Source organism: Tamandua tetradactyla, chromosome 1, assembly GCF_023851605.1.
Source record: "Tamandua tetradactyla isolate mTamTet1 chromosome 1, mTamTet1.pri, whole genome shotgun sequence".
Classification (NCBI taxonomy): domain Eukaryota; kingdom Metazoa; phylum Chordata; class Mammalia; order Pilosa; family Myrmecophagidae; genus Tamandua; species Tamandua tetradactyla.
Window position 1 is genome coordinate 166,790,829 of NC_135327.1, and position 20,476 is coordinate 166,811,304.

The window sequence follows — 20,476 nt, forward strand, 5'->3', positions numbered from 1 at the left end:
AGGTATCTCACCGCAGCAGATTCTCCCTGCCCGTTCAGCTGTTCCAGAATGGGGTACGCTGTCTTTTTGGTCTCTGTCGTGACTCCGGGAGCTGTTTCGTATTGTTTCTGTTTCTTTAGTTGCTTTTCTGGAGGAGGAACTAAGACCCGCGCGTCTTACTAAGCTGCCATCTTCTCCGGAAGTCCGAGTTTTTTTTTTTTAACAAGAAAAGTTGATGTTACTAATCCGTGTTCAAAATGGCTCATCTTCCACTTGCGCTCATATTTGCAATTCTGCATTTGAAAAACTTTTAGAGTTATGGTTTCAGTTGAAATACATGTTCTCTTTGGCATGTAAATTGCACCGAACTTTCTGTGCAATCTCAATTGCATCAGCCGATTGTTTGTAGACAAGAACTAGAATGATTTTATCAGAGGTAAGGGTTCTTTATAATGGACCTTTAAATGTCAGATTTCACCCTTGGCAGTGCATTGGCTAATGATCCTGGAAAAAAGAAATAAAAGTTGATGCAAACAAGCAGAATTTTTCACTTTAATTTGTTTAATCACTTCCATATATAAGACACCTGCAACTGACTATAAACCAGATAATATATTTTAATTATCATTCCTTCTTTTCAAAAATTAGAACATCTGAAAGATTAGATTTCTAGGTTGTCATCCATGCTGTTTCAAACTGCATATAGGTCATAGCATGAATGTAGATTGTCAGTTTGCACACTTATCCTTCCATTCATATTAACATGATTTTCTATATCAGTTACCTCAGTAAGGAAGGTTTCTACAATCCAAGAAACTTTACAGACCCACTCAATGACACTATCTCTAATGTCTTGACTGTGCTATGTTCCATAGGAGAGACACCCTCAAATCCTAATATTGGTAATTACCACTTAATTTTATGATGTCCTATATATTTTCAGCAGTTATTTTCAGGTACATTAAATCTCTCAGAGGCTTCTCTTATAATCACTTTACCATTTGTCAGACTTTACCATCTGAGTGTAAAGAAAATAAATTTCTTCTTATGGATAAGAGCATGTACACAATCAGATGAAGACTTTGGATAATGCTAAATGATGCAAAGCATTTTAAACTGTTCCCTGGAGAACTGTGTAATGATTATGCCAAATTGCATTTTATTGCTTCCATTCCCTCCTTCCTTTTACTGATCTGTAAACCGTATATTTGTTAATATCCAACAGATTAGTTGCTATTCAGAGAAAACAAACACTTAACTACCAATGCCACTGGGTGGCCCTTCAAGAGAGTTGATTTTGTAAACTGTAATTCTTCTGAAACTATTTTTTCTCTTAGACATTGTGCTTACAACTTGAATAATTCATTTCCTACTAACATGGTTATTCTAAAAAAAATCAATTCTATGTATATATATATATATATATATATATAGTGCTTTTCCCATAAAAAATTAACATGAATTTTAAACAAAATACAATGTATTCTAATAATTATATTTAGTTATCAAAAGCCATCTCAAAATGTAAATATTATTAAATCCTTGACACCACTAGGCAAATTTCTCATTGGAATTTAATTAGCTTAGTTTAGCTTAATATAGCAGGGGTCGTCCCTCATTTTTTTATTGTTATATTTCATTTCTTTCACCCGAGAACTTTCTTCACAATGATGACTGTTAGATTTATGTGTGTGTGTGTGTGTGTGTACATCCATACAACATGAGGCAAAAAAATAATAATCTTAATGAAGATTATTTGGATTTCATCTTAAAATTCCTCCCTTAATATAAAAATAACAAAATATTTATATTGTAGTCATAAAGATGACATTTTAATGCTTCATAAACTCTAAAAATTGCTTCCCTGAGAGCCCTGACATTACTTGGCAGTGGACACAAACGTACACACATGCATATGCACATTGCTTAAGGCTTCAACTCTAATGTAAAATTCCAGGACAAAAAAAGGTAAAGCAACATAACTGTGAAATTCTATAGATATGGTATGAACTTTTTCCACAATTGCAAAATTCTGCAAACACAAAATGACTTTTTCCAATTAATTAATTAATTACTTCCATGACCCTAATTACCTTGGCTCTTGAACTCCTTACTCTGGATTGCTACCCTTGAAAAGATCCTTCAAATTATTTCTTAGAAAATTCAGGCAGTGTCTCTGAAAATTTCAGGAACAAAACCACTGCTAAGAGTCTCTGTGTATTGCCTCCCTGATGTGCTGGGTACAGTAATTCTCCATCAATAGATTCCACAGGTGGCCAATGTCAGCATGTGAGAGAGCTATCTTACTAGCTTAGTGCTATTCTCTTTTAACATCATTCTTCAACAGCAGTTCCAATGTGAATCAGAACTTCAGGACTTCTCACTCTAGGCACAGAAAAGTATCCATACTAAGAATCCTTGTTGCTTTTCCACAGTTGGGACTTTATTATATATTATATTATATTATATGGTTAAACTTTGCTATCTGGAATCAGTTTTCTCCCAATGAGTTCTCTCCCATTGCCTGGAGGATTTACAGCTTTGTGTGAAAACAGATTTCTGTAAATTCATCCTAACAGATAAAAAGACATGTCCAGGAACAGAGATCTAGCTGATATGCAGGCTCCACATGCCAAAACTTTGAAGAGGAAAATACATGCCTCGAATGGAGGTATATGATAAGAGACCTCTAAAGCAGTCCAGGTAATACAAAGTAATAACAGCCACCAATATTGAATCATAATGCCTACTATAGTCTAGAAATTTTGCATCACCATATTTAACCCTTGAAGAAACATCTGGACATATGTGCTACTATTTCAACTTTGTACAGAGGAAAAATTGAAGCTTCTGCAGTTTAAAAACTTGTCTAAGCTCTCTGAGCACTTAAGTGTCAAAGCTGATACTCAAAAATAAATCTATGGGTAACACAACTTAATCATGTTACCTTCAAATATGGATTGTTAAATTTCTTTATCAGCATTTAAAAATCTCTCTCATGCTTTTATCTTTTCCTTGATTATCTTTCCCTTGAGTGTAGCTTCTTGTAGAAAGACTTGAATTGTTTAAGGCCAATTGATATAATACAATAATCTTTAAAATTATATTTACACAAAAATATAACTTATTTACATAAATTCTGTTTATTATCCTATTTATCTAGACTATATTAACTGAAAGTCTGATAACTATAGGTTAAAGGTTTTATCCAAAACAAATATCAGTATTACAGAGAAATTTATGTGGCGGTATTGTCCTAAAAATATGTTTGTTTATTCATGAAGGTTTTCTGGTAGTAGAGGGTTTAGAAAAAATGCAGGAATATATATTGGCTGCCAAAGTTAAAGTGGCCATTATTAAAGAGTGAGGTCTCTTAAGTGTAAGATGGAAAAAAAAAAATGTTTGCTGGCTTGAGGTTTTGGTAAATTGAAAATGTTGATCTTATTTTTTGATTCCTTTCTGTCATATGACCTTACAGTTTATTAAAGTAGGTAGAGTACTCCCTCACCCAAACATGCAAATTGATGTTGATTTTGGTCATATGACTACTTTATCAATAGAAGTAACACTTTGCCTATTTGGCGAAGGGCTTAAGAGTCCTTAAATGCTTCTGCCTGTCCCTCATACTCTTGTGATCCACAGTCAGAAAAACATGTCCTGTGTATATCTGCTACTCTAATAAGGATACAGAACTGTAAGAAACTAAACCGGAAATTTGAAGCTAAGGTGAGTGGCTGCAGGAACTAGAGTCATTCCAGCCCACCTGCCATCTTGGAAACCACCTGCTTGTTATCTCCAAGATTTGGAGAGTTTTGTTACACGTCATAATTGAAATAATAGGTGGCAGATACATGACTTTAAATAAGCACTCTGTCTGAAGTAGAAAGTAGGCAATTTCTTCTTATATGCAGGTACAAAGTGTATAGTATAATTTTTTTAAAAGAAATTTTCTCTGATTAAACCATAATAGAAAAGCTCATTATTATGGAATTAACTCAACATCAAGATATTTAATTGGAAAGATAATAATACGCCTTGATTATATGTTGTTCTTTAAGTACATTTTAGTCTCTTAGATTGTTTTCACATAACTTTCAATCTCTCCTAATAGATCTTAAATCTGTAATCGTAAGACTTCCTTGTTATAATATTATTTAAAATCTGGCTTTGCAAACAAAATACATATAGCAAATGTGAATGATTAATATAAATATTTATAAGGAGGAACTATATTGCATTTACAACAAAAAGGGTCTCATATTATTTAAAACTGAACATATGCATAGTAGATTTCAATAATTTTATAAGGTTAATTTAAAAATATATAAGCAAATATTCACACCCAGGAAATATTTTTGTATCACTCTATTTTTATTTTTCTCCATATCTTTGGTTGAATTTTATCAAAATTGCATGATTCTTGTATATATAGTGTTTTATATAGGACCATAGTATTTCCATATCCACATTTATTATTTCAGTCTCTCTGATAAATGCAGATGCATCATAAATCTAAAAGTATATTTTTCAATCAGGACATTTATTCTAAACTAATAAAATGTAAATAAAATTATAATGGCTCCTAAAAAATAATACAATGTGACATTTTATAGATTCATTTTATTATCTCCAAGTAAAACGATATATTCCTGTAGGTACATTATAAATATTAGAATGAAAATTTTATAAGTTTAATGGAAGCTTTATTCATGTGTTCAATTTGATATAAATATATCATGTTTTTATCAACAAAATCAGACAAAAAGTTCTGGAGATCTGGTGTATGACATACTGATATTATGACGGTATTTACCTTGCTCAGGCATTCAGGTCTGTACCTGTGGAAAAGCAAGGGACTCAAGTTGGTGAATTCAATAATATTTTGCCCCAATGAGAAAAACAGTTTTTTTTCCTTTTGAGTAAAGTGACCAGTAGCAATTCTTTACTTCAGATATCTAAGATGAAAGCCTAGGTCTTATGTACTGTAATAGAAAAAGCTTAGAAAATCTATCTCATGCTCTCAAACAGACAAACTACAGATAATCACAGCTGAGTCTCAGAAATATTGCTTTTACCCACATTTCCTATATAATATCTGCTGAAAATGATACTCTGCAGCAGTCAGAGTTCAGTGAGTGTGGCCAGCTGGAGGAAGGAAAATGTCCACAGGCTTTGTCAAAAAATACAGAATGAGACTTTGCGAACTTAATGCTAAATAATTTCAACAAACGTGCATATAACATTACAAATTAAGTTTATCTATGAAGTTATGTATGTAAAGCTTGAGAAAATTTTTTAAAAGGTGGCTGTTTGTTTTTTTTTTTCATAGAAAAAAATTCCAAAGTACAAGTGAACTATCAAGATACAATAAACATAAATATTAAAAAGCTTTGTGGGAACGAATGTTAAAAAATTCAATATAGAATGGCATAAGTGATCATTTCAAGCTAAGCAAGAGTCACTGAATAAAATCAATAAGAATCTATTATGAAATATTTCAAGGTAGGGACCTTTATTAAAATACATGTTTTAGAATAAAGAATTTTTTAGAAACGATTGCTATTACTATTTTTTTTTTTTTTTTGCTTATTGGGTGGAAGGATTTCACTTCAAGCACTACAGCAGATTATACACTGAGAAAAGTGTCTGTTACAAATACATCCGCATCTTGAATAAACTATATATGTGTGTGTGTGTGTGTGTGTGTGCATGTATATATATAAAAACTTAATGGTAAATTTAAATTAAGGAAATATTCTTGAAAAAACCGAAGAATGAGTATGAAGAGGGAGGAAGTAGGGTTGATAAAATTCACTGCAGGAATGTCAGTGTAGATTTTGAGTCTAACCAAGTTAATTCCATGCTAAAACAAAGAGCAACAATATTCCTTGAAGCAGTATAACAGAACCCAGATTCTCTATAACTTAACATTTACAATGCAAAGTATTTAACTCAAAATTACTTGACATAGAGCCTGGGAATTGTGACCCAATTTCTTAGGAAAAATAAATCAACACATATAATTCTGACATTGTCCAGATGTCAGAATTCTAATATCAGTCCTTTAAAGATGGTATAACTATAAGAAGCGAAGTAAAGGTTTGATTATAAAGGGTAAAAGTATTGGAAATTTTAGCAATAAAGTAAAATGCATATAACAAAAACTAAGTAGGCTCTTCTTTCAGCTTGAACATGGAGAGAACTGAAAAGAGCGTTACTCTTATCCTTACAAGGAAAAAAGCCGTGCACACTGCAAATTAATGATTCTCCCGAAGCTATCAGAGAACTAAGGTTGCCAGGCGAACAACTAACTCAAAATCTGGAGAGAGTGCGCTTGGAGAGAAAAGGACTTGGCCTTTTGTTTACCTGGGATGAGTGCTACTGAATGCCACGTGTACCATTAACACATTCAGCTGCTGATTTTTGGCAAATTGCTAATCACTTGTGTGCACTGATGTGAGTGTGAATGCCGGCTACCACAAGTGTTTGAGGATTCACACCATGTTGCAGACTTTTCTGTCAGGGTGCAATCGACACTTGCAGAGAAGATGGAGGGCGGGTAGGGGGGATTCTGAGAACGTGTCCCCCTCCCCATGTTCTGCTGCTTATAGAATAAGAACAGCAGTCACTGCCAACCCCCCACAGACCTTTCTGTCATTTCTCCCATGAAACCGAAAACTTAATTTGTAAAGGTAAGGGTCACAAAAATCATTGCCCGAACAATTGGGGGAAACTCTCAGCAGCTGGGAGAGGGGATTTAGAGAAACAAAAAGAACTCTAGTATTTTGCGCTAGGCTTTGCATTGCACCTGGGGGGAGGCGCAGGGACATATTAGACAGTCACAGCCCTGAGACCGAGGTACACGGTGCATAAGAGTGAGAAGCAATCAGAGTATCAGAGGACACTCCACATACCTACCAACAACCACCATGCAAACAATTATTGAGTAAAACTAATAGTGGCATGTAGCTGGGAGACCTAAAAAAAGACAGGTTCTCTTTTGCTAACAGCATATAGGAAAGATCCAAAGCCTAATGTGAAGGCAAAAAACCAAGCAGTGAGAGGATACTGAGATAATAAAAAACCCTGACTAATTAACTCACCTTAATCTCAGGATATCATTAGAGGAATTTTAAGCCTCTGTTGCTCCCAGGGTAACTATTGCAACAAGAAACTCTGTTTCAGACCTTTCTTAATTCCTGACTGTAGTAGACTAAAACCCTTGCGCTAAAAACATAGAAGAAAGATAGACTAACTTATCTCCAAGCATAAAAACTATTTCTCACTGTGTGTTATCATCTCAACATCTCCAGTATTCAACCAAAAATATGAGACATGAGAATGTGAAGACATAACAGTATGAAGAAACAAAGTAATTATCAAACATGACCAAGACATGACACAGATATTAGAACTTTCAGATAGAAAAAATATTTTTATTAAGATGTTAAGGGCTCTAAGGAAAGCAGTAGACACATTCAAGAACAGATATATAATCTTAGCAAAGTGATGGATACTATAAGAAACAGTCATGTGGAAATGTTAGAAATAAAATACAGATTATAAAACACTGTAACAGAAGAAGGATGTTTTTGACAGCTGAAGAATCAGTGAGTGAACTGATAGGCAATAGAAATTCCAAAATTGAAATAGAAAGAGAAAAGAGTAAAAGAAACAAAGAGCCTCCCAAACTAGAGAATCTAGGAGTGTTAGGAGAAAATTAAATAATCTAATGCATATGAAACTGTAATCCTAGGACAAATAAGGAGGAAGAAGAAATATAGAAAAAGTAATAGTCAGTGTTTTTCCAAAATTTGTGACTGAAGCCTAGCTATAGATCTAAGCTCAGAGATTAACAATCAAAATAAATACCCAAAAAACGCACCTAGAAATACGATATTCTAACTACCAAAAACCAAAGACCAAGAGAAAAACTTGAAGCCACCCAGAGATAAGTATGACATAACAGAGGAAAAATAGGAACAAGGATAAGAATTACAATTCTTTACTCATCAGTAACCACACAAATAAAAAGACAAAAGCTTCGATCTACACGAAGAAATGAAGAGTAACAGAAATGTAATAAATGAATTTAAAATAAAACAATTTAGTTGCTTTTAAAGCTAATTTAAATAAAAATATTAATAATGTATTGTGTATAGTATATGCAAAAGTGAAATTTTAATTGCTAGATAAATTATACAATATGGTGTGCTACTCATCATGGAAAAGGATAAAAGAAAATTTGCACAACTGGAAGTGGAGGCAAATTGACTTTTTTTTTGCCAATTGACTTTTGAAGAAGTCTGTTGAACAAGTCAGATTAAACAAAATTCTCAGAAGTGATGCACAAAGAGTGCCGCGTCCTCTTTTTCCTCCCCGGTTTGACACGGTTCCCTGGAAGGGAGGGCGGTAGGCAAGGCCTTCAACGCCCCAAAAGAGGACGAGGCATAAAATGGTGTAATAGAAAAATACTGGGATTAACGACACTAATTGTGTGTTTCTTGTTGCTGGTTGTGCTCCAAGCATTATATCAAAACGAATCAGAAAGCAAAAGAATTGGAAAAAATGATACAAATTGTACAAATTGCAAAACCTTATTAATGACTGTTTGGAAAAAATCAGGTTGGGACGCCCCCATTAAACAAGTCATGCTGCAGATACAGCAGGCAGAAGTGCTTTTAGAACAAGTCACAGAAAAGTACCCCATAGAAAGTAAACACTTACAATTAAAAAACCCTGCATTGAGCCATCCTGGAAATTTACTCCCCCACCACGGCACCGGTCCATTGCTATAAAACAATAAAAAGTCTAAGTAAACAATGTAACCTTTTAATCAAAACAAGCTAACCTTTAACCAGATTAAAATAAGTCTTGACATATTGCCTCACCTGTAGAATAATAGGAAAAGAAAGTCTAAACTCAGAAAACTGCAAACACAATGTCTGTGGTTTAAGCCAATATCTTGCTGCTATTAAAATCTTGTGTAAGTGTTCCTAAGAAAATCAAAACGTGTACTTTCGCTTTGCTTCCCTGAACCTGTAACTTTACCTAAAACGTAAGCCATGACACAACCATGATTCTGTGATACCTGTTTCCTTGCCAAGAATAAGGGTATAAAATCAGTTAAGCAAAAATAAATCTAAGCAACTCTTCTCAGAAAAAAATTCTCTAAGCTGTCTCTTGGTGTTCTTCTCGCGCCGACGACCCTCCACACCTTCAAGCCCGTTCCCTCTGCTGCGGCTGGACCGCGGCAAAAGAGATTTAAAGAAATGTGACATTTTAAAAGGAAACCTATCGACAAAGAGCAAGACCCTCAGACATAATAGATGAAAATATAGGGTTTATGTGTGTTTATTCTTGTATATTTTGCAAAGCATGTAATTTTGCTTTTTTTTCTTTGCATGGGCAGGCACAGGGAATCAAACCTGGGTTTCTGTCGTGACAGGTGAGAATTCTGCCTGCTGAGCCACCATGGCCCACCCAAAGTATGTAAATTTTGAAGCAATGAATGTGAAATTGATTAACTCAGAAATAATTTGACATGCTAATTAACAAAACCCCACACTAAAAACAGATCCAGCATCCAAATAATTTCCAAACGGGATAATATTTTGAAATCCTAGATTTTGAAAATTAAAAATCCTATTTATATAAAAACTCAAAAATAACTTACGAATATGAAAGTAAATAAATAAACTCTTCTTAAATTTAAATAAAATATTCAGAGCAAGAATTCTTTCATAAAACTTTTACCAAATGGGAAAATGAGACACCATAAATTTGTAACATGGTCTTCAATCTTTTGTATGTTACAAAATAGTTTCCTTCTTCCCCACAGATGTTTTTAATAATTTACTTTAGAAAGAAGATACATATGAATATATATTCATATACTCATAAAGATATATATCTGAGACAACATGCAAGATATATATATATATATAATTGTGTATATTCTTTGTTTTTTTTCTACTATGTTTTCTCATAGAATTAAAGCCTTTGCACTTACCTCTGCATAGCTTCAAATATCCTTCCCTCCCCTACTCTGTTCAAGATCTAAATATTGTTTTGTTCTTTCCCTTGCTTTTTGTTATATAATTACGGAATATATGTAATAAAACAGATTGTTAATTTTTGCATATTTTATTATATATATAAGCTGTATCATTCTGTATGCATTTTTCTATTACGGACTGGTCATATTCAAGCATGTCACTGTACCTCATTTTTTCTGCTCTGTATTACTTGATCATATAAATGTCCTAAAATTTATTTATACATTCTTATGATTGTGCTTTGGGTTGTTTTAAGTTTTGATATTACAGAAAGAGCTACATATGTGTGTGTCTCCTGATAAACATAGTCTGTCTCTAAATGCAGAATTCCTGATATGTGAGGCTTGAACATAATCAACTTTACAACATGATGCCAATCACTTCCAACAGGGTTGTATCAAAATTATGTACTTTCATGTACAAAAATAAGTATAAGCCTTATCTTTTCATCTATTAATTCTGAGGATCTTGCTCCGATTTTGTAGATGGGTTTCATTTTGAAATAAACTTTTCCTTACATCTCACAGTGAATCACTTCTGAGAACTTTGACTTGTTCAATAGACTTCTGCAAAAGTCAGTTTGCCTTTACTCCAGCTGTGCAAATTCTCTCACACTTTTCATGATAAATAGCATACCACATTGTATTTGGGAATTAACCATTCTTTTATGGTTTATCTTTACTCAATTCAAATGCATGCTACTTATTGTATACGAGTATTGCAGATGCTTGAGTTGTATAACTGATTTTTGTCAGGATGTTTCTGATATAATTCTCTTTATGTCTGTATTGTATGCTATAGATTAATCACAAGTTTCTATCCTTCCAGAGGATTTCATAATTTTGTATTATTCTCAAGGTTCTAATCAGTGTTGTGAGGTATAATTATAGGACAGCAGATGACAAAATTACTAGATTTTTATGTGATATTTGAATACAAATATTTTATTAGAACTAATGTAAATGGTCAATAAAATAGTCGTGTATAATACAAAACTAAAATGCATGAATGAGTTAAATTAACTTTTGAGAATACAGGTACATACCTGGAGGGCCATGGAACGTAGTCTGCCCACAAATGGCACGCTAAATTCCAAGAGGTTGTGCATATGCACATGTTTCTGAGCAGATGACTCATAGACTTTATGAAGATGTCAAAAAATTCAAAGGTAAAAATGCTATATAAAGGATAAATAAAAAATAAAAAAATGAAACAAATAAAATAAAAACAGCAAAAAAATAAAGCAAAAGGCCATATAACAACAGTGGTAGTTGATAGAAGAACATTTGAGAATGTATTTATAGTTCACCAGAGTTTTAACAGCAACTCAGCAACACCAAACATTATCTAAGATGCTGTCAAATAATAGAGATTCTTATTGGTCATGTTGAAGATTAATATGAGAATACTCAAGATAGTTACTGTTCTAGTCTGCTAGCTGCTACAATGCAATATACCAGAAACAGAATGGCTTTTTAGAAAGGGGAATTTAATAAGTTGCAAGTTAACAGTTTTTAGGCCATGGAAATGTCCTAATTAAAACAAGTCTAGAGAAACATCCAATCTAAGGCATCCAGGGAAAGATATCTTGGATCAAGAAGGCTGATGAAGTTCAGGGTCTCTCTCTCAAGTGAGAAGGCACATGGCGAACACAGTCAGAGCTTCTCTCTCATCTGGAAAGGCACATGGTGAACACGATCAGGGTTCCTCTCTCCCCTGGAAGGGCACATGGCGAACACAGCATCATCTGCTAGCTTCTCCTACTGGCTTTCTGTTTCATGAAGTTTCCCAGGAGACATTTTCTTTCTTCATCTCTAAAGGTCACTGGCTGGTGGACTCTGCTTCTCGTGGCTATGTTGTTTTGCTCTGCTCTCTCTCAATCTCTCATTCTCCAAAATGTTTCCTCTTTTATAGGACTCCAGAAAGTAATCAAGACACACCCAAATGGGTGGAGACATGTTGTCATCTAACCCAGTTTAACAACCACTCTTGATTAAATCATATCTCCAGGGAGATGATCTAATTACAGTTTCAAGCATACAATACTGAATAGGAATTAGAAGAAATAGCTGCCTTTACAAAATGGGATTAGGATTAAAACATGGCTTTTCTAGGGTACATACATCATTTCAAACCAGCACAGTTACAAAAAAATGCAAAGTTTTAATAATGTAGCAAGATATACTACATTTATGGATAGGGATACTGGATGTCATTAATTTGTTATTTGGTTTTTGAAAAATTAATAATCAGATTTAATGAAGTCCTTATGATAATTTCTGAGGGGAAGATTTGTCAAACTGCCTCTAAATTAATCTGCAAATTCATAAACACAAGATGATTTTAATACAAAATAACTATGAAGATATAAGAACTATTGCAATCTATTGCAAATCTAGGAAAATCAAACTACTAGGATTATCATAAAATATACAGAGTGATAATAGAACTAAATGAACGATGTATCTTAAAAAAATCAACACAATGTTATATCGAAAATATGGGTTACTTAACAAATGATTAAGAATTGGGTAGTTGAATTTTTAATTCAAAATGATATTTAAATTGATTTAAAAGTCATATTAAGAGCCATTTAAAATATATAAATAAATAACTGTCACAGGTAAAACGGTATAACAAGGGAAAAATCAAAAGAATATAATTACTGAATTATTATTTTTGATATGCGATACATTTTAAAAGTCAAGGTAAATAATCCTTTCAGAAATACAGTTGGAAAAGGACAAAGTGATCTTACTGACCCATTTTACAATGTTAAACCATGGTAGAATTCCAGGAATTGCAGGTAAGGTTGGGAAACCAATTTCAATCTCAAGCGGTTGAAAGAAGAGAACTATTATCATGCACTTCAGTTAAATTAGCAGAACATATCTGAATATTAATTTGACAATAGCTATACAGAACCTAATAAGAGTTCATAACTCTACATAACGTAGTTCTATTTATTGCACAGAGTCTTTGGAAAACATCAGAAGTGCAGATAATTTTTTTAAATGTTTTATAAGAGAATTATTTATGACAGAAAAATTTGGAAGGAAAATCTTTTATTTTTATATTTTATTCAATGATAAATATAAAATATTATATACCAATAACTATTTTTGGCTAGTATTCATTAGTCTTTTATATATCATTAAATTAATGTGTATTCAAGGTACTTTCAGGAAAGTTTATTTACAAAGAAAATATCTACAGAAGTGTGGGTGTAGAGTCATAAGATAGAGTGCACTAAACAAATTACAACAGCTGAGGTGTTAACACTTTCAGCTCTAAGGGATAATAGAAGAAAGTCTGGAAGTACCCCTGGGTTGAAAGAGGCTCCCTTACATTAGTGACTTGCTGTGGAGAGTCCAGATAACCCAAGTTTACGTGGGCAGGAAAAGAACCAAAGGAATGCCCTCTTTCTGATCTTCTGACTGGGCTCCAGATTGGCCCAACCCCACAGTAAACAAGAGGGAATAGGAGCCCAGTTGACAAAGTCATCCCCTGTGTGCAGAAGGCATCGTTGAGGTGAGAAATGGATGTCAAAGGCCAATCAGAGGACATCTGCCACAACCCATTCCCTTCCCTCCTCACACCTGCTGTCATCCAGATGGAAGGGTGTGTCCCCTAAATAGGGTACAAGGAAAGTCCCATTAACTATACCTTATGATGGGATGATATCAATTCAGACATAATCCCATCTGAAAGTGGTAGCTAGCATTACTGTTATTTATGTAAGATTGATGGGTGGGGAGAGGAGAAGGAGAAAAAAGAACAAGCAACATGTAATATAGTTACTCTAGTCACCATTCCTGTAGTTGGTCACAAGATCTAAGTTGGTAAGCAGTTACCTTCTCCCATTACCTGATCTGTTTTCCCCTTAACTTCTGTTAATTAATGCATTGGCTGGATTAGATGTATTGTATTTCAGTTTTATCCTGGTAATATGACTGACAGGTTGATGTCTTTATTGAGTTGCCATAGTGTTACATTGACTAGGACTACTGGGCAAAGAAATACCTTCAGTGCTCAGTTCTAAATGTCAACTCCATTACCCCCATTGTGTAGCAGTAATACAATTTCCTTCTAATAATTGGATTCAATCAACCACTGTGTCCAATACCGTAAACCGCTTCTCAAACTATTGGTTCAGATAAATGAGAAGCTCCAAATGGCCAGAGGTCATCTCTGTTTCAAATTTGTCAGAACCATGACTGCTGACCTTGGTAGATGCATTTATCCCTTGGAAATTAGAACCCAAAAACATTAAGCCCAAGGTCCCTGGGAAGAAAAGAAAAAATTCTGCAGGATGTTATTAGGTGTAATTACACGATGGGCTGCACCCTTCTCTACTGTTTGGTTCCTGGACCAGTTTATTCAGTTGGAAGGTATCAAGAGAGAAAACCAAGATAAGCAACATATGATGCTTTATTTTAAAAATACTGCTTATAACATATTGGAAAAAAGACATACTACAAATTATTTTTTTCCATGCATGATAATATTAAGATTTAGATCTAAATATGTTAATACAGTTTAAAAATAAAGTGCTTGGAGGAAAATCACCAAAATAATATTAGTGGTTATCTACTTGTTGAGAATAAATTTATCTAGGTATTTTCACTATGTATTTATTTTGAACAAATTATATTATCAATACCACAATATTATGAACAATGTATATAATATTTAACGTTTGTCTGCCATTACTCTGAAGATTAGCAGTGTGGTAGGTTTTGCATACAATATGTCATTGAATCTTTACAACACCACTGAATGATTTGATTTCTGACCTCTTAATTAATTATACTTTGTCTTGATCTTTTCTAAGATCTCTACTTGTCTAATGAAATATGAAATCTATCAAAGAACAGATATTTTAGTGCTAATGTAATCAGACTGAAGTTTGGAGTTAAACTTATAATTTGAATTTTTAATTTCATGTTACTTTATGGAAAACAAGCTTTTGGTGTTTTATTTTGAGATAATTGCAATAGTCTAGAAAATAATAAAAGTGAGGAGTTTTTATAAACAGGATATATTCAGAGAATTTTACTCAAGATCACATTGTGATAACTACTGAACACTAATGCAATTTCATAATCCACATTTTGTATAAAAGTATAAATTAAAATGTTTTGCCAAAACTGCAATCGTTTCTTTTTCTTAAAATAATTCTTTAAAAATCGAAATCAAGGGCAGCAGTGGCTCAACTGAGTGGCAGAGTTCTTGCCCGACATGCCGGAGACCTGGGTTCAGTTCCTGATGCCTGCCCATGTTAAAAAAAATAAAATAGTGATGACAAAATTAGAAAATTTGGAACTTATATTCAAAGATAGATTCACTTAGATCAGTGACATAGCATTTTTCATTCTTTAAATATAACAGGTTTAAAGCAATTTAATTAAAATTGCATATAATCCACTCATTTAAAAAGTACAATTCATTAGTTTTTAGTATTTTCATACAGTTTGAAACATTCAACACAATCAGTTTTAGAATATTTTCATCACTTCAGAAAGAAACCCTTTATTAGCACTCACTCTTCATTTTCTATCATGCCCTAGGCAAACACCAATCTGCTTTCTGTCTCTACAGACTTGCCTACTCTGGACATTTTGTACAAAAAGAATTGTAGGATCTGTGCCTTTTGTTTCTGTTTTCTTTCACTTAGCCTGACGTTTTCAAGATTTATCCACATTGTAGCATATACCAGTACTTTATTTCTTTGCATGTCTGAATAATATTTCATTGCATGAATATACCACATTCTGTTTATCAATACATCAGCAGATGGCCATTCAGGTTGTTTTCACCATCTTTTGGTTATTATGAATAGAGGTTCTATGAATATTTGTGCACAGTTTGTTTGAATACATGTTTTCCATTCTTTTTTTTTTGAGGGGAATGATGCGCTGTCCGGGAATCCAACCTAAATCTCCTGCATGAAAGGTCAGCTTTCTACCACTGAACCACCCATACACCCTTTTCTTTGACATATATCTCTAGAAGTAGAATTTCTGGGACATATGGTAATTCCATATAGATTTTTTGTTGTTATTATTTAAATTTTTTGATGAATGCTGTATGTGCATGTATATTTTTAAAATGCCAAATAGTTCTATCAGGCTTTTTACATTGAACAATTTTTCCCATATATCTACTACTCCATCACATTTCCCATTTGAAATAGTAATTTTCAAATCTGCGATCTCTTTCTTTAGTATTTTTCTTCAATTTCTAAATCAAATCCTTTAAGTTATTGCTAAATGTTTTCAATTTCCACAGCTTGCACTTTCCTTTTTTTTCTGTCTATTCCAGAGGCAATGCAGGTAGCAATTGCCCCAATGTTCAGTGCAGAACAGACTGGGTCTTCCCAGGCCTTTTCAAGTAAGAGTAGGGTGTTATCGTTTGCAATCTGCCGCAATGCAATATAAGAAAAATGGAATGGATTTTAGAAAGGGGAATTTAATAAGTTACAAGTTTACAGTTCTAAGCCTATTGAAATGTCCAAATTAAGGGAACAATAAGAGGTTACCTTCACACAAGAAAGATTAATAGGTCAGGAGCACCTCTGCCAGCTGGGAAGTCATGTGGCTGGCATCTACTCATCCCTTGCTCCTGGGCTCCATTGCTTTCAGCTTCTGTTTCTGTGGAGATTCCTCACTTTACTTCTCCAGGGCTGGCTTTCACCTCTTAGCTTCCTTTGTCTCTTTCCAGGTTCTGGCTTGCTTAATATCTCACGGCAACATCTGCCGTGCTCCAAGCATCTCCAAATCTCCATGTCTCTGCTCTCTGTGTGTTCACATCTGTGTCAGCTCTGCTGTGAAGTTTCTGTCAGCTCTGAGGCTTTTGTCGTTTCTTTAGGCTTTGTTGTTTCTGAGGTTTCTCCAAAATGTGTCCTCTTTTAAAGCTCTTCGGTAAGCAACCCCCACCTTGAATGGGTGGAGACATGTCTCCATGGAAACCATCATATCAAAAGTGACCATCCACAATTGGGTGGGTTGCATCTGCATGGGAACAATAGAAAAGATTCTATCTAGCAATCCTGAATGAAGATTAAAGGGCATGACTTTTCTGGGGTACATAATAGGTTCAAACCAGCACAAGTAGCAACCTCAAGCATAATTGTGCAGGGGTGGGGGAAGAGAGAGCATCTGGCCTCTGAAGACACACTGCTGGTATCTGGGCTGCCTCTGTCAGTTAGTGACTGCAGGTCTTTGCACCCAGGTCTCCTTGCTTTCAGCTTCCAGTACCAGAGGCCTCCTCTCTCAGCTTCTGTGGGTCCTCTCTTAGCATCTCTGGGGATTTTCTCTCTGCGCACTCTCCGAACTTCTCCAGGTGTCACTCTCTCTATATATAACTTTATGAGGAACCACTGAAATGTTTTCTACAATGGTTGCCTCATTTTACACACTCACCAGCAATGTAAGAGGGTTCTAGTTTCTCCACAGACACAAAAATTTGGTTTTCACTATTTTTTAAATATACCCATCTTAGTGAGTGTGAATGGTATCTCATTGTCATTTTTTATTTGCATTTCCCTGATGGTTTATCATAATAACTTATAGTAGGAAATCACAAAAATGAACATGATATTCAAATATTTCTTTTTACTGATATGGACTTTTGCACAGTAGTTTCCAGATATTATTTTGCCAAATATATCATGCAAAAGTGAGGGATGAAAAGAAATAAAGGAGTAGTAGTTTCATACTTCCTTTCTTGCTCAATACATTCTCTCTCTCCCAAGGTTCATGGCTGTCTCTGAGCATTTGTGTGTCATGTAATTAAAAACCAAAGAACTATATCACCTTCATTTGGGCAGATATTGATTTTGTTGTTGTTTTTTAACTTTTTTTATTGTATAGTGTAACATATAGATATTGATTTTTTTTAATGCTTGATTCTTTGTTCCTAGAATTAAGGAGTAGAAGAACATTCTGCTATCACCCAGATTTAGACATTCCTCCACATTAGCTTAAAAAGCAGATCTTCTCCAATAGTAACAACTCAGTGACTAAACACAAAATATACCTGTTCCTTTTTCCACATTGTCCAGCCCTATTATAGTAAATTGGGACTGGAAAACTAGTAGAGGCCATATTGCTCTTGAGTGTAAACGATGGGTGTCACTCCCAAGCTGATATGGACCTCTAGGTCTCTCTTATAACACAGTGACCTGGAAGTTATGGACTGAGATTGAGGCATCAATATGGTATTCATTCCATATTGCTGAGTCACCATGTGGCAAGTAGCCATCCAAAAGAACTTTTCATTTCATTAGAATTTATATCAGCAAAAACTCAACTTTTGATATGTCAAGTACTGAGATTTGGGGATTAATTAGTCACTGCAACATAATCTTGACTCTTTTTACTAACATATCAATGCTATTTAATGCAAGAGTAATCATCAATAAAAACACAAAGGTGTTTTAAAATATGTGCTAGTAATTATGAGAACTAAAATGGTAGGAAGCTATTAAATTGTTAATATGGTCCATACTTTGTGCATTTCAAGGTAGTTATCTCAAACAACAAATTAGACTGAAAAATTTGTGTCCATTTAAAATTCAAATGCCTTTAGAAACTACTGATAATTTATCATTTTCTCTATTCTTTAAATTTGTTTTTCCCTCTTAAAATACTTATTTATGGGTTGATTATTTGAAGTTCTTTGAAAATGTTGAAGAAAGTATACTGTAAATATTCATTTTTAAATTGAGTTTAGATGGGAGAATAAATAAAATTTAATTCTATGACATTAAAATTAAAATGCAGTTACTTCCATATGATGATTCTATTACCTGAACAAAAATTTAAAATACAGTTTTAGTTACTTGATCTTTCTTTTGTAAAATTAGATTTCAGGGTCAAGTATATAATAAAATGGATTATTTCTTGCTTCAGTTTCTAGAGGTCAAATTTAATTGGACTGCCTTAATTGAGAGTTACTGAAAAGTGTTATTACTGACCTTACAAATATGCCACAAAGTCTCTGAAAATAATCAGAAAAAGACCTCCTACGGATTAATCTGATAAACAAGCTTCAATGTGTTGCTATCTAAATTGAGACAAGTGTAATCATGTGTTTACCCAAATAATCACTCAACAATTTTTGGTTCTACATTCTACTATTTGCAAGTATACAGAAAATAAAAAATTTATTCTGGAAATTTACAAAGGATATTTCCAGACTTATACCTAACATGTAGGTATTTATAAGTATGATGAAATGTTTATATATCACTCTTAATGATATTGGTAATACTGATAAATTCCTTATTTTTTGTATATGTTTAATGTATATTGCTTATCTAATAGCATATAAGGATATAAAATTGTTACAGAAAAGAAGTTAGTATAACAGCCTTTAAGGGATTAAGAGTGAAAGGAAAATAGGCATATTTTTAAATAGATACTCATATCCCCAAATTACTTTTTACTGAAGAAAAGCTAGTCTTACATTTTTATAATAATATTTAAGAAATATTACCAGACTTATTGAACATTTTGATTTCTCAAACTTGAGGATAAAGCACAATAGTTCTTCACTTTGAAGATCACCTAACATTTTATACACTTTTGTTGGTATATGTGTTTCTATGGAATTTTTTTTTGTATACTGTAAGGCGGGGGTCACATTTCATATTTTTCCATGTAAGTATCCCCTCATTGCAGCAACATTTGCTGAATTTTTGTTTGTTTCATTTTTCATTTGTTTCTTTGCTTCTTTATTTAGGAAGTGCATGGGCAGGGAATGGAACCCCGGTCTCCCACATGACAGAGGGATTTCTACCACTGAATTACCTTTGTACCCCCGTATTTCTATGGATTTTTTTTTTTTTTTTACATGGGCAGGTACCAGGAATCGAACCCCAGTCTCAGCATGACAGGCAAGAACTCTGCCACTGATTCACCATTGCCTGCCCTCTACCGATTTTTAAAAAATATCATATCTATATGAGAAAAATTAAACTGCTAGATTTTTTCCAATACATTTTATAAAAAAGCAAAAACACTCACCTTCTTCTATTTTCAGTTATTTCTAAGTTTACAAATGCTTCCAAAAGATTCACCAGAGCAAAAATGAAATAATGAATCTTAAAATTGAAAAGGAAAATGAACTTAAATAACTGCGTATTGAACCATTAGAAAAAAAGTGATGTGCAGAACTAAACAAACCTAAAGGACTGAAATCTTGCACAATCAGATAAAATACAGGAGTATAATGGATTACCATATTGATTATGACATTAAATAAAACAATAATAAAATATGTGCCCACATCTCTCTCTCAAGGGCTCGATACAATTGTCATTTAACTAGTCTGTCATAAAGTCAATATATAACATGGTTTTTAGAACTAAAGTGTAACACTTACATCTTACCATATTGTCTTCTTAATTTCAAATCCTTTGAAATGATTAAAAA